The sequence below is a fragment of the Mesoplodon densirostris genome, chromosome 9, assembly GCF_025265405.1.
Source record: "Mesoplodon densirostris isolate mMesDen1 chromosome 9, mMesDen1 primary haplotype, whole genome shotgun sequence".
In the NCBI taxonomy this organism is placed as follows: Eukaryota; Metazoa; Chordata; class Mammalia; order Artiodactyla; family Ziphiidae; genus Mesoplodon; species Mesoplodon densirostris.
The window spans coordinates 46,117,005-46,133,125 of record NC_082669.1 but is presented as its reverse complement, the minus strand read 5'-3'; the positions used below and the strand labels follow the sequence as shown (position 1 = coordinate 46,133,125).

The 16,121-nt window shown below is 38.0% G+C and overlaps 1 protein-coding gene across 6 annotated transcripts in view; it reads right to left on the bottom strand.

The window, feature by feature from the left end:
• Nucleotides 1–16,121, bottom strand: part of DGKB (diacylglycerol kinase beta) — a 653,248-nt gene that overhangs the window by 141,662 nt on the left and 495,465 nt on the right. The gene's annotated exons all lie outside the window — the stretch shown is intronic.

Sequence of the window (16,121 nt, the reverse complement as noted above, 5' to 3'; positions counted from 1 at the left end):
CTTCCCTCCCTCCCTCCCTCCTTCCTTTGTTCATGTTGGGGAGAGTGTGTGTACATTTGTATAAAGACATATCTGCATATTAGTAATTTCTTTTTGCACCCACAGATAAGCAATATGATAATATATGGAGTTAATTATTTTAAAATTTTACTTGCAGAATGATTTTTAGAGGGATTTAAATTATTGGAAGGGGGCTTCCCTGGTGGCGCAGTGGTTGAGGGTCCGCCTGCCGATGCAGGGGACACGGGTTTGTGCCCCAGTCCAGGAGGATCCCACATGCCGTGGAGTGGCTGGGCCCGTGAGCCATGGCCGCTGGGCCTGCGTGTCCAGAGCCTGTGCTCCGCAACGGGAGAAGCCACAACAGTGGGAGGCACGCGTACCGCAAAAAAAAAAAAAATTTTGGAAGCATATTTATATTTCATTGTATTGTGGAAGACTGCCCTAGATTTGAGCATCTATGTCCCTTTCCGAGAACTTGAGCAATGTACTTGGGAGGGGTTTTGGCTAATAAGAGAGTATCATGACTTGCCTGCTTGGGTGCAGGAACAGTCCAGGATTTGAAGTAAGAGGTACCTGCCTGTGTGGTCACTGACTGCCCGCTTGCTCCACAGTAGCTCCCCCCGAAATCTGACAGTCCCATGCTTCACTTTCTTCCTTTGGATTTTGGCACTGTATCCAGATGGTTCCTTTCAGGTAATATGCAATGATCTGTTCTGTTTTTGGCAATAGCCTCCAAATTTTACCTTACCTTTTCTCTTGTAATAACTAATCCTACCTTCTTATACCTGGCCAGAGTTTTTTTTACTAAGATGCATACCTCCTCTAATCTATAAAAGGTCTTCAGTGATTTCTAGTTACCCTAATTCAGATTTGTTGATACAGCAAAAAAGACCCTTTATGAACTGACTCCTGCCTACCTGACTTTATATCGTTTTTATTACTTGATACTTTTTCTCATTAACATCAGACTTCCAGTTTCTCACGCTATGCTGTTTCTGCCTCTGTGTGTGTTAAAAATGCAGCTTCTTCTACTTTGAATGGCCTTCTCCATTGCCTTAGATAAATTTCTCTTCTTTGATTAAAATTGAGATTAAGCATCACTGCTTCTGAAATGTCCCTCTACCACCTTTGGGCAGAAGTAATTAACACTTTTTACGTTACCATTGCTTTGAATATACTTAACTTCCATAGTTTTGCTTTGTTTTATTCTGTTTTTAAATGTGCACATCTTCTTGAATCTTGAGGCAGACACCACAGCTCATGTATCTTTGTAGTCCCAACTCCTACCGCACACCCTGACACAGAGTTGTTAATCAATAAAAAGTCTTCTTATGAAAACTTGGTCAACTAATATTTAATTATAAGCTTTCTTTTCCCAGCGACAGAACACAAGGTACTTGGTTATAATTCAGTATGAGCCTATTTCTTCAGCTAAACCAGGCTTACGCTTAAATCTTTCCACATTTTTTCCCTTTAATTGCTTTTCATTCAGAGAGAGGAAAGCAACATTTAGCAAGCACTTAATTGCAGCATGTACAGAATGAGTCAAATGAACTCCATGTGTGTAAATTTTAATAGTTTCAATTCATACAGGGTCTCTGCCTCTGGAACAGCCATACTTTCTCTGCCTCGGACATCTGACAGAAGATAAGAAACAACTAAGAAAAAATAGTTTCTTAACAAAATCAACTCGCCTTTTTTTTGCGGTACGTGGGCCTCTCACTGTCGTGGCCTCTCCCGTTGCGGAGGCTCCGGACGCACAGGCTCAGCGGCCATGGCTCACGGGCCCAGCCGCTCCGTGGCAATGTGGGATCTTCCCAGACCGGGGCACGAACCCTTGTCCCCTGCAGCGGCAGGCGGACTCTCAACCACTGTGCCACCAGGGAAGCCCTCAACTAGCAATTCTTAACAGCCCTTACCAAATCCACAATGTCAATGATGCCCTGCTAGTAAAGATTAGAAGAATTCCAGAAGTTTGAAAACACATCTCCAAAGCTAGTTCATAACGATGATGAAGCTAATCAAATTTTAGGACAATGCCAATTGTAAGTAACAAACTAAAGTGTCATTTAATCATGTCTTTAAAAATTTTTTTTTTTTAAATTATTTATTTTTGGCTGCATTGGGTCTTTGTTGCTGTGTGCAGGCTTTCTCTAGTTGTGGCGAGCAGGGGCTACTCTTCGTTGTGGTGTGCAGTCTTCTCATTTCGGTGGCTTCTTCTGTTGTGGAGCATGGGCTCTGGGCTCTAGGCACGCGGGCTTCAGTAGTTGCGGGACATGAGCTTAGTTGCTCCGCGGCATGTGGGATCTTCCCAGACCAGGGATCGAACCCGTGTCCCCTGCACTGGCAGGAGGATTCTTAACCACTGTGCCATCAGGGAGGTCCCAATCATGTCTTTTAATGTGAGTACTTTTCTAATTCTTCATTCATAAAGAGAAATTTCTTTATTCTTTTTTTTTTTTTTTTGCGGTACACGGGCCTCTCACTGTTGTGGCCTCTCCCGTTGCGGAGCACAGGCTCCGGACGCGCAGCCTCAGCGGCCATAGTTCACGGGCCCAGCCACTCTGCGGCATGTGGGATCTCCCCGGACCGGGGCATGAACCCGTGTCCCCTGCATTGGCAGGCAGATTCTCAACCACTGCGCCACCAGGGAAGCCCTCTTTATTCTTTATGAATATAAATGCAAGAAGTTCTCAAATCTCATTCATAATTTTAGTTGCTAGCCAGAATTCTATACTATGGTACTCGACCTATTAGCATACAGAAAATACTTTGTTCTTTTTTTAATACTTAAAATTCAGAATGTATTAAGTTCATGTTTTACTGTGATGTAGTAGTTGAAGCTTTATTGTTTCTTAACACAGTTACATCTGCCTCCACTAAGAACTATAGGCTATTTAGTGATAGAAATTTTTTTCATCAATGATACCACACAGTTCCCTATTCCCTATAATAAAGGCAAGTAAACCTGTTTATCATTCTTGTTGAATTGTAGAACTACATATATTTTTATATCTTATCTCCTCCCCTCAAACTTCTTTCAATAGGTAAGGATTTCTTGACAATCCACTTTTTTCCAGAAAGCATTTTTTTAGTTAATAAAGACATGATAAAACATGAGTTAAATTACAGTAGATCTACATGATAGAATATTAAACACCACTGAAATTCTATTAAAATATATTTATGGTATAAAGTAGATGCCCAGGGTACATTTTAACTGAAAATTAAAATGCTGCTGACATAGGACCTTCTAGAACTTGGTGCCAAATTGTTATATTTCATTAACTTGCTTTTTTAGATCTAAGGCATTTAAATAATTTTAATTTAATAGAAGGGCATCCTGGCCTCACAGAAGCTACTGTGAAGTATATCTGAAAGGTGAGAATTTTAAACACAATTTGATCCCATGGCATTGCCTCAATTGAACCTTGGTTCTTTTGGGGTACACTGGAATATATAGTGGGAAGGAAATGGCAGAGGCAGCTGAGGCTGTGACACTTCAGGAATGATAGAAGGTTTCTTTGCAAATTTTCTTAACATTCTTATGATTCTAATGTTATCAGGATCAGAAATGGAGAAAATGGCAAATACTATGTCCGAGCCAGGAAGATCATGTTTGCAGGTATATGAGAAATCATACCTTGAACTTCCTGAACTGTTTGGGAAGAATTTGAAGGTGTTAGAATTCTTGACATTCTATAAGTGAGGCCTCTATCTGAGTTTTTACTGTTATAGTCCTAGATGGCTTTGGCCTGGGAGAGAAAGATTATAATACATTTATTTTTGCAATAATTTTTAGTGCCATGCTTGTGGTATATTTCATACATTGAATTAATATACTAAGTTCAAATTCCTAATTTGAAAAGAACTCACTCAGGAATTGATTGTAAGAATATATTTTAGTAGTTAGGTCTAATTGACAATTGCTATTATTTACTTCTGACCAACAATATATTTTCCCAGGAATAAAGTGCCCCTTGCCCTTTTAACCATTACCTTATCCTATATTCTTCCTTGCAACTTTTCTCCTGCTTTTCTGTGTTTCCCTCTTAACCGTCCACCTTATTTACACCCTCTTTCTACTCTCTTTACCTTCATTATTTTATCCTTGTAGAGCAGCCAAAGTCAGCCTTTGCTTGTTAGTCAGTCTCCATGGGCAAGTCCCTCAATGTTTTCACTGTTTACATGAAAGCATCCGAATGTATAGCAAATAGACCAGCTGGAAACCTCCCTACAGACAGACGCATCCAAACAGGAGGTTCCTTGATGTGTTGCGGTGGGTCAGGCTGGTTCTGCTACCAGAAAGAACAGCCCACACCCATATGCACTGCTGCCCCTGAGCGCAAGGCTTGCGATAGCATCCACACGGTCTGGGTCTTAGCCAACACTTAGCCCTTAGCACATACAGTGATACAGAAAGATGTGACGATGACAGAGTTTTGGAGTACTGTTTGTAGCATGCTGTTCTTTGGCATAGTTCTTCAGAATCGAAGAACAATATTTCTCCTAATTTCCCGAGACACATAGTTTATTATAGAATCAGTCTTAAAAATGTCTATAGATTTGGAGGCAACTGATCGATTTAATATTAAACTCAATATTTATTGTAGATGTCTCAGAAATTGTTTTGAAATGTTGCAACAGAGACTCCTGCTTGAACAAACCACCTAATTTTTAGTTTTTTTTTCAGAGTGGGGAAAGAGGAATATTAATGAGACAAATACAATGATCTTTGGCTCTGATTGAAAAAATGTGGTGAAGATTTATCAACATGTAAAATATACTTAAAAACTGAAGCAAATATATTTGAATGCATTTTACAACAGGCAATTTCTGAACAAAACTAATATATTTTCATAAGTATGCGTTTATATGACATGCCATACTAAAATCCTGTTTAAAAATTAAACACTTCTGGCCATTTACACATTCTATTTTGAATATTATACATACGGGCTAATAACACACATTTAATCAGTAAATATCTTGTTCTAAGTCATGGTAACATGCCATAACAAAAAATGGATAATACCATTAAAAAACACTGTCTTAGGTTTAGTTTTTAAAAACATCCCTTTCTTTATCACTATACTTTAAAAATAAAAGAAAAATAAATAAGAAAAATTCCAAAATATAACTCTCTAAACAAAAGCAATTCTCTAAGAGCAGTGTGTTTAGAGACACATATCTTTAGACTCTTCTAAGCAAATGCCTTGATAAGATATAAGTGGGACTTTGCAAATCTGTATGATTATTATCAAGGAAAACCCAGCTGTATTTTTCTGTCCTATGTTTGTTACTCTAGGGTGGTCAACCTGAACTACAGACTCATTAATTGACATTTCAGAAATGTACAAAATCAAATGCTATAACCCCAATCCAAAGTGTATGTAGCACTTTTATAAATCTGGCATACATTACAACCAACATGGAACCACATGTACGGAAGGATGCTCACAGACACAGTGAAGGAAAGGGAGACTCTGCCTTGACCCCAAAGCCCAACACAGGCACTGGGTGAAAAGCTGTATTCCTTATTCCAAGTAACCTCAGATTTTCAAGGGACTGCATTCCAAGAAAGTGATTTGGAAAATCAAAGAGTGAGCATTACATCTCTTAACTCTCTTTGTGAAAGATATGAAATTGAATTCCAGAGACTGAAAGTTAATTATTTCATCTTCTACAATTTGAACATCTTGTATAAGAATGACTTCTTGGAGTTTACTTTTGGCCCTGGAAAACCTACAAACTCTGAGAGATGAATGCTGTACCAGTCAAGAAAGGCTAGGTTTTCCTGTTGCACAAAGAACCTAAGGTCTTGGTGACTTACAACCAAAAGGTTTTATTTTTTTATTCATGCTACACAACTAAGATGAATTTGTAATTTGGCTGCATATTTCCTTCCTTCAATCTACCTGGAACACTACTAGTTGTTGCAACGGCAGGGGGAGAAAGGACATGCTAACTATACACTGGTTCTTAAAGGTTCTGCCCAGAGGAGACACCAACTACTTCTGCTCATATGCTGTTCGGCAATGAGTCTCATGTCACAGCGGAAGTCAAGAAGTTATATGAGCACATGTAACACTTTCTTCTATCAGGGGAAAGTCTGTGAACAATAATACAGTTTACCACAGATGGCATCAGGCAACATAATTTCCAGGAGTGAGATAGAGGAATTGCCTGCCACGGTGGACTAAATCAGGGAATGTTAGACACTTGGATGGACTGTAATTCTGTGGTCAAGGAAAATGATCACAAATAACGGATCCATTGTGCCCCCCACCCTAAAATATTAGGGAGGAAGTGCCAAAATATCACACTATCTAAAAGTAGACAAATGTCGTTCATTGTTAAACACAGAGAGATGAAACATTAATTTCCTAACTTGTAAATTCAAGGAATTTCTTTATTATTGGCCCAGGTACATGAAAAAATTTCATTTATGTCTCAAGTAGACACGAGCTTGAAGTGAAATGGGTCCTAAAATGTCTTCTCAGACTTTGGCTCTTTCCTTGGTAATTCCAATTTTTTGGGGTTCAGGAATCTTAAATCCTCCTTAGAGTAAATTCTCCAACCAGTCTTAAAGGAATCTATAGTTTTCAGTACTTGAAGACCTAGACCTAATGGAAGCTTGAAACTGTTTCTCTCTACCAGTTTTTTTTTTAAAAACATTTATTTATTTACTTATTTAGGCTGTGCCAGGTCTTAGTTGTGGCATGTGAGACCTTTAGTTGCAGCATGCGGACTTCTTAGTTGTGGCATGAGGACTCTTAGTTGCAGCACGCATGCAGGATCTAGTTCCCCGACCAGGGATCGAACCCAGGCCCCCTGCATTGGAAGCGTGGAGTCTTACTCACCGGACCACCAGGGAAGCCCCTACCATTTTTGTTTTGATGAGAAAAATTTTCAGTGTAATTCCTTTTATGTGACCCAGATAAAAGTCCCAATTTTAAAACTTCATTCTCAGAAATATTTATAGATTTCTAAATAGTAAATAGTAAATGGCAGGAATACATCCAGGTAAATTATTCAATGGAAGCAGAAAATTCTGCCATTGTTAGTAAAAAAATCACAAACCCTATAAGTAGGCAACAAATATCTTGTTGCACTAAACGTTTTGCTTCTGTAAGCAGCAGACCATAATGTCATTTTAGACAACAAAGCAAACATTGGCATAGAGAGCCAAGAGCTAATCTCAGGAGTTTCAGATAGAGTAACTTCTGGAAATTGCTAGTAACATCTACTATTTACCTTCTTTTCAATTTCTTCACAAAAGAGGCACAATCTCTGAGGGACAAATGCTCACTTTTGAAGTTTGAATGTTATGTTTATCAATGCAGTGGAAACAGTAGAAATTATGACAGCTTATTCATTCTGTTTGTGAAAGGTCACTTTGGTCTAATATTTTTGGTTTTAAAAAGTAATTGTGGGGCTTCCCTGGTGGCGCAGTGGTTGAGAGTCCGCCTGCCGATGCAGGGGACACGGGTTCGTGCCCCGGTCCAGGAAGATCCCACATGCCGCAGAGCGGCTGGGCCCGTGAGCCATGGCCGCTGAGCCTGCCAGTCCGGAGCCTGTGCTCCGCAACGGGAGAGGCCACAACAGTGACAGGCCTGCGTACCGCAAAAAAAAAAAAAAGTAATTGTGAATGTCTTTTGGGAAGATATTAATCATAATGTTAAAGTTCAAAAGTCCTTCTCTATGAGAAGTTCTCTCTTTCACTGCACTTTCATCTATAGTGGATATGACATGATTTACTTATGTTGCCTTCTCTTTCTTCTGCTGGATCTTCCCTTGCAATATGGTGCGGCACTGTCAGCACTGACTAAGAATGCAGAACAGGGTAAGCCTGTCTTTCTCACAGTATTTTAAGTGTATTCAAGCTGTGAAAAGTGTCGTAGCAATCTTCTCATTCTCTGTCAGCTGAACTCTATTTGCTCATATTCATATCTTGGATTGACTACAATTCAAACCTGTGTGGTTTTTTTTTTTTAAATAAATTGTCCCAAACTAAAAGGTATATTTCAGCAGTGTTTTGGAACTCCTAATCAGGGAACAAGTTTTTGGACAGATCTATACCATTTTTTCTCTGGGAGTATCAATACTTAAACCAGCAGGTGAAAGTACATTTTATTAAATGGCTCATTCAATTCAGATCCTGGGTGGTCTTACTTATGGATAAATTGTACTGCCATCCTAAGAAAACTATTTAACCTATCTGCACTTGGAGAGAGCCTCTGCATACCTTCTATCTGATTTCAAATGATGAGATGAGAGGTTTCTGGTTTTGAAATCAGGTTTCTCAGAGGTGCTGGTCTTGACAGTGGCTCCTACTTCATTAAAGAACGTATAAGATAAGTATGTAGAGCTTTGGCCACTACTGGTTTCATTTTGGGTCATCTCTGCATGATGCAAAATGCCATATCAAAAATTAGTGAACTAGCGTTCTGGGCTTTCTGGATGGCCGAATCAAAGACTGAGAAAGCTCAAATAATTGTGTGTAAATCATTCTTTTTTTTTTTTTTAACTAGAATTTATTGGTAATTTTTAAAAAATTTATTTTAATTTTATTTTTTGGCAGCGCTGTGTGGCAAGTGGGATCTTAGTTCCCCGACCAGGGATCGAACCCATGTCCCCTGCATTGGGAGCACAGAGTCTTAACCACGGCACTGCCAGGGAAGCCTCATGTAAATCATTCTTTGGATGAGAGAATAAACGAAAAAAAAGAAAAAAGTTCTGTAGACACCTACTGACATGTCCCTTTGGATATATATATATATATATATATATATATATATATATATGTTTAAAATATAATTTTATTTATATTTAAATTAGAGATATTGTTATTTGTTGAATATGCACATTATTAGTTTAGTACATACATTAAGCTTAGAAACAGCAATCACTGAATAGTCTGGAAATAAAGGTTCTTTTATAAATTTGCTCATATAAAAATATAAAAACTCCTGAGAAATCACGTCAAGAAAAAGTTTACCTGAGTTTGCAGGTGCATGATAAAAATATCTCAGTGCTCAACTTCTATTTGTACCTGCCAAGATGAAGGCAAACAGGGAAAACCATGAAATCTTACCATGGTTTCTGTATTTCATTCCATTGCGCATTATCCAATGTCATCTTTTCTCTTCACAGGATAAGAACTAATATCTCACACCTGTGGCTGATTTATTCTCCAAGTCCTATGCCATATATTGGTATTTTTTAAAGAGTACTTATGTAAAATATGCTCAATAAAGAAACTTGTAAAACAGAAAGAAAAAAATAAAAAAGAAAACATATGAATCACCTGACCTGTAACCATTCAAAATAGGTAATGGTAACAAATGGTTTGGCTTTCTAGTACTTTTTTCTTTGTCTACTCCTCATCTCTTCCTGGGCTTCCTTCTCTTTTCTATTTGCCTATTTTTCTAGGTGATATCCTTCTGGCTTGCCTATAATCCATCCTCCACAGAGCAGACTGAGTTTACTTTCTGAAACTCTCTAAAACCCTCCATGGTTTCCTACTTCACTCTGAATAACTTTCAAAGTCCTTATATGCTGTTCTTGCTAAATCTTTTACAACTTTCCTCTCTGACTTTGTACAGTCTGTTTTCTGACTCTCCTCTCCTTTATTAGTGCTCTATTGCTGAAACAAATTAGCACAAACTCAGTGGCAAAGACAAATTTTTTTTTGTTAGTTTCTGCTTTATAACAAAGTGAATCAGTTATACATATACATATGTTCCCATATCTCTTCCCTCTTACATCTCCCTCCCTCCCACCCTCCCTATCCCACCCCTCTAGGTGGTCTTAAACCACCAAGCTGATCTCCCTGTGCTATGCGGCTGCTTCCCACTAGCTATCTATTTTACGTTTGGTAGTGTATATATGTCCATGCCACTCTCTCACTTTGAAAGACATATTTTTAATCTTTCAGTTCTGGAGGGCAGAAGTCCAAAATGGCTCTCTCGTTTTGGGGGCTCTAGGGGAGAATCCATTCCCTTGCCTTCTGGAGCTTCTAAATACCATTTGCATTGCTTGGCTCCTTGGCCCCCTTCGAAGCCAGCAATCTTCAGCTGGGTCTTTCTCATGCTCCCATCTCCCTGGTTCTCTCTCTTCTACTTCCTTCTTCCAATTATAAGGAACCTTGGGATTACACTGGGCCCAACCAGACAATCCAGTATAATCTCTTCACTTTAAAGTCAATTGATCAGCAGCCTTAATTCCTTCTGCAACCCTCCTCTCTTTTGCTACATAACAACGTAATTCACAGATTCCAAAAATGAGGATGCAGGCATCTTGGGGGGCGGGAAGCATTATTCTGTTGACTACACTCTCAAGCATTTCTTGGGAAGTCAAAACCGGCTACCCACTACCCTCCATAGCATCAAGCATGCAGACCATGTGGTTGCCCACTGACAGCCACTCTGATGTGAAGAGTGCCATATTGCGCCTAATGAATAATTTGAAAAGTTGGAAATATTGGAATACTGCAAATGGAAAGTGGTAAAAGATGAGAAGAACATCAGGATGAGGGTAAGGTTATTTAGCCAAAGTTTATGAGAGATAATAAAAATACTTGTTTTGTTGTACTGATATCTGTTTATTGTGATTTATCAAATAGAGACTTTCCTTTTTACACTATTTATTTGGAAATGAGTGATGTGTTTTATTGCAACTTGTGTTTTGGTGGCTTTCAGCCATTCAAAGATTATTGAAAAACCTATTTTCGGGTGGCTTTGGGTATACAGTAGGGAATAGGATCCAGGATTGGCTTTCAAGTGACTCACCAGTTCAACAAGAGAAAAAGATAGCGTAAGAAGAACTTAAGCTTAGGTTTGTCACCATCATTGTCTGATCGCATTTTGGCTAAGATTCAATCCCAAATAAATGTTTCAATAACCAGGCCTTTTAAATTAGATTTATTTATTTATAATTATGGAATGAAACATATAATTTCCTTTTATTTCTTTTTTTAATGCTTTTTAAAAAACATCTTTATTGGAGTATAATTGCTTTACAATGTTGGGTTAGTTTCTGCTGTAAAACAAAGTGAATCAGCTATATGTATACATATATCCCTATATCCTCTCCCTCTTGCATCTCCCTCCCACCCTCCCTATCCCACCCCTCTAGGTGGTCACAAAGCACCGAGGTGATCTCCCTGTGCCATGCGGCGGCTTCCCACTAGCTATCTATTTTACATTTGGTAGAGTATTTATGTTGATGCCACTCCCTCACTCCATCCCAGCTTACCATTCCCCCTTCCTGTGTCCTCAAGTCCATTCCCTATGTTTGCATCTTAATTCCTGTCCTGCCCCTAGGTTCTTCAGAACCATTTTTTAAAATTCCATATATATGTGTTAGCATTTGGTATTTCTTTTTCTCTTTCTGACTTACTTCACTCTGTATGACACACTCTAGGTCCATCCACCTCACTACAAATAACTCAATTTCGTTTCTTTTTATGGCTGAGTAATATTCCATTGTATATATGTGCCACATTTTCTTTATCCATTCATCTGTAATGGACACTTAGGTTGCTTCCATGTCCTGGCTATTGTAAACAGAGCTGCAATGAACATGTTGGTACATGACTCTTTTCAAATTATGGTTTTCTCAGGGTATATGCCCAGTAGTGGGATTGCTGGGTTGTATGGGAGTTCTATTTTTAGTTTTTTAAGGAACCTCCATACTGTTCTCCATAGTGGCTGTATCAATTTACATTCCCACCAACAGTGCAAGACTGTTCCCTTTCCTCCATACCCTCTCCAGCATTTATTGTTTGTAGATTTTTTGATGATGGCCATTCTGAAAGTGTGAGGTGAGACCTCACTGTAGTTTTGATTAGCAATTCTCTAATGATTAGTGATATTGAGCATCTTTTCACGTGTTTGTTGGCACTCTGTATATCTTCTTTGGAGAAAGGTCTATTTAGGTCTTCTGCCCATTTTTGGATTGGGTTGTTTGTTTTTTTGATATTGAGCTGCATGAGCTGCTTGGAAATTTTGGAGATTAATCCTTTGTCAGTTGCTTCATTTGCAAGTATTCTCCCATTCTGGGGGTTGTCTTTTCATCTTGTTTCTGGTTTCCTTTGCTGTGTAAAAGCTTTGAAGTTTCATTAGGTCCCATTTGTTTATTCTTGTTTTTATTTCCATTTCTCTAGGAGGTGAGTCAAAAAGGATCTTCCTGTGATTCATGTCATAGAGTGTTCTGCCTATGTTTTCCTCTAAGAGTTTTATAGTGTCTGGCCTTAGCTTCAGGTCTTTAATCCATTTTGAGTTTATTTTTGTGTATGGTGATAGGGAGTATTCTAATTTCATTCTTTTACATGTTGCTGTCCAGTTTTCCCAGCACCACTTACTGAAGAAGAGGCTGTCTTTTCTCCACTGTATATTCTTGCCTCCTTTATCAAAATAAGGTGACCATATGTGCATGGGTTTATCTCAGGGCTTTCTATCCTGTTACATTGATCTATATTTCTGTTTTTTGTGCCAGTACCATACTGCCTTGATTATTGTAGCTTTGTGGTATAGTCTGAAGTTGGGGAGCCTGATTCCTCCAGCTCTGTTTTTCTTTCTCTAGATTGCTTAGGCTATTCCGGGTCTTTTGTGTTTTCATACAAATTGTGAAATTTTTTGTTCTAGTTCTGTGAAAAATGCCATTGGTAGTTTGATAGGGATTGTACTGAATCTGTAGACTGCTTTTTGTAGTATAGTCATTTTCACAATGTTGATTCTTCCAATCCAAGAACATGGTGTATCTCTCCATGTGTTTGTATCATCTTTAATTTCTTACATCAGTGTTTTATAGTTTTCTGCATACAGGTCTTTTGTCTCCTTAGCTAGGTTTATTCATAGGTATTTTATTCTTTTTGTTGCCGTGGTGAATGGGAATGTTTCCTTAATTTCACTTTCAAATTTTTCATCATCAGTGTATAGGAATAGAAGAGATTTCTGTGCATTTTGTATCCTGCTACTTTACCAAAATTCATTGATTAGCTCTAGCAGTTTTCTGGTGGCATCTTTAGGATTCTCTATGTATAGTACCATGTCATCTGCAAACAGTGACAGCTTTACTTCTTCTTTCCTTATTTGGATTCCTTTTATTTCTTTTTCTTCTCTGGTTGCTGTGGCTAAATCTTCCAAAACTATGTTGAATAATAGTAGTGACAGTGGACAACCTTGTCTTGTTCTTGATCTTAGTGGAAATGGTTTCAGTTTGTCACCATTGAGAATGATGTTGGCTGTGGGTTTGTCATATATGGCCTTTTTTATGTTGAGGTAAGTTCACTCTGTGCCTACTTTCTGGAGGGTTTTTATCATAAATTGGTGTTGAATTTGTCAATAGTTTTTTCTGCATCTATTGAGATGATCATATGGTTTTTATCTTCAGTTTATTAATATGGTGTATCACATTGACTGACTTGCATGTATTGAAGAATCCTTGCATTCCTGGGATAAACCCCACTTGATCATGGTGTATGATCCTTTTAATGTGCTGTTGAATTCTGTTTGCTAGTATTTTGTTGAGGATTTTTGCATCGATGTTCATCAGTGATATTGGCCTGTAGTTTTCTTTCCTTGTGACATCTTTGTCTGGTTTTGGTATCAGGGTGATGGTGGCCTTGTAGAATGAGTTTGGGAGTGTTCCTCCCTCTGCTATATTTTGGAAGAGTTTGAGAAGGATAGGTGTTAGCTCTTCTCTAAATGTTTGATAGAGTTCGCCTGTGAAGCCATCTGGTCCTGGGTTTCTGTTTGTTGGAAGATTTTTAATCACAATTTCAATTTCAGTGCTTGGGATTGATCTGTTTTTATTTTCTATTTCTTCCTGGTTCAGTCTCAGAAGGTTGTACTTTTCTAAGAATTTGTCCATTTCTTCCAGGTTATCCAGTTTACTGGCATAGAGTTGCCTGTAGTAATCTCTCATGATCCTCTGTATTTCTGCAGTGTCAGTTTTTACTTCTCCTTTTTCATTTCTAATTCTGTTGATTTGAGTCCTCACCCTTTTTTCTTGATGAGTCTGGGTAATGGTTTATCAATTTTGTTTATCTTTTCAAAGAACCAGCTTTTAGTTTAATTGATCTTTGCTATTGTTTCTTTCATTTCTTTTTCATTTATTTCTGATCTGATCTTTATGATTGCTTTCCTTCTGCTAACTTTGGGTTGTTTTTTTCCCCCTCATTCTCTAATTGCTTTAGGTGAAAGGTTAGGTTGTTTATGTGAGAGTTTTCTTGTTTATTGAGGTAGCATTGTATTGCTATAAACTTCCCTCTTAGAAGTGCTTTTGCTGCATCCCATAGGTTTTGGGTCGTCATGTTTTCACTATCATTTGTTTCTAGGTATTTTCTGATTTCCTCTTTGATTTCTTCAGTGATCTCATGGTTATTTAGTATTGTATTGTTTAGCATCCCTGTGTTTGTATTTTTTACAGTTTTTTTCCTGTAATTGATACCTAGTCTCATAACATTGTGGTCGGAAAACATACTTGATACAATTTCAGTTTCCTGAAATTTACCAAGGCTTGATTTGTGACCCAAGATATGATCCTGGAGAATATTACATGAACCCTTGAGAAAAAGTGTATTCTGTTGTTTTTGGATGGAATGTCCTATAAATATCAATTAAGTCCACCTTGTTTAATGGGTCATTTAAAGCTTCTGTTTCCTTATTTTCATTTTGGATGACCTGTTCATTGGTGAAAGTGGGGTGTTAAAGTCCCCTAGTATGATTGTGTTACTGTCGATTTCCCCCTTATGGCTCTTAGCATTTGCTTTATGTAATGAGGTGCTCCTATGTTGGGTGCATAAATATTTACAATTGTTATATCTTCTTCTTGGATTGATCCCTTGATCATTATGTAGTGTCCTATTTTGTCTCTTGTAATAGTCTTTACTTTAAAGTCTATATTGTCTGATATGAGAATTGCTACTCCAGCTTTCTTTTGATTTCCATTTGCATGGAATATCTTTTTCCATCCCCACTCTTTCAGTCTGTATGTGTCCCTAGGTCTGAAGTGGGTCTCTTGTAGACAGCAATATATACGGGTCTTGTTTTTGTATCCATTCAGCCAGTCTATGTCTTTTGGATGGAGCGTTTAAGCCATTTACCTTTCAGGTAATTATCAGTATGTGTGTTCCTAGTACCATTTTCTTAATTGTTTTGGGTTAGTTTTTGCAGGTCTTTTACTTCTCTTCTGTTTCCTGCCTAGAGAAGTTCCTTTAGCATTTGTTGTAAAGCTGGTTTGGTGGTGCTAAAGTCTCTTAGCTTTTGCTTGTCTGTAAAGGTTTTAATTTCTCCATCAAATATGAATGAGATCCTTGCTGGGTAGACTAATATTGGTTGTAGGTTTTTCCCTTTCATCACTCTAAATATGACCCACCACTCCCTTCTGGCTTGCAGAGTTTCTGCTGAAAGATCAGCTGTTAACCTTATGGGGATTCCCTTGTATGCTATTTGTTGCTTTTCCCTTACTGCTTTTAGTATTTTTTCTTTGTGTTTAATTTTTGATAGTTTGATTAATTTGTGTCTTGGTGTGTTTCTCCTTGGATTTATCATGTATTGGACTCTCTGCACTTCCCTGACTTGATTATTTCCTTTCCCGTATTAGTGACGTTTTCAACTATAATGTCTTCCAATATCTTCTCAGTCCCTTTATTTTTCTCTTCTTCTTATGGGGTCCCTGTTACTCAAATGTTGATGCATTTAAAGTTGCCCCAGAGGTCTCTAAGACTGTCCTCAATTCTTTTGATTCTTTTTTCTTTGTTCTGCTCTGTGGTGGTAATTTCCACTATTTTATGTTCTAGGTTACTTACCCGTTCTTCTGCCTCAGTTATTCTGCTATTGATTCCTTCTAGAGAAACTTTAATTTCATTTATTGTGTTGTTCATCATTGTTTGTTTGTTCTTTAGTTCTTCTAGGTCCTTGTTAAACGTTTCTTGTATTTTTTTCCATTCTATTTCCAAGATTTTGGATCATCTTTACTATCATTACTCTGAATTCTTTTCTAGGTGGATTGCCTATTTCCTCTTCATTTATTTGGTCTGATGGGTTTTTACTTTTTACTTTGCTCCTTCATCTGCTGCGTATTTCTGTCTTCTCATTTTGTCTTACTTACTG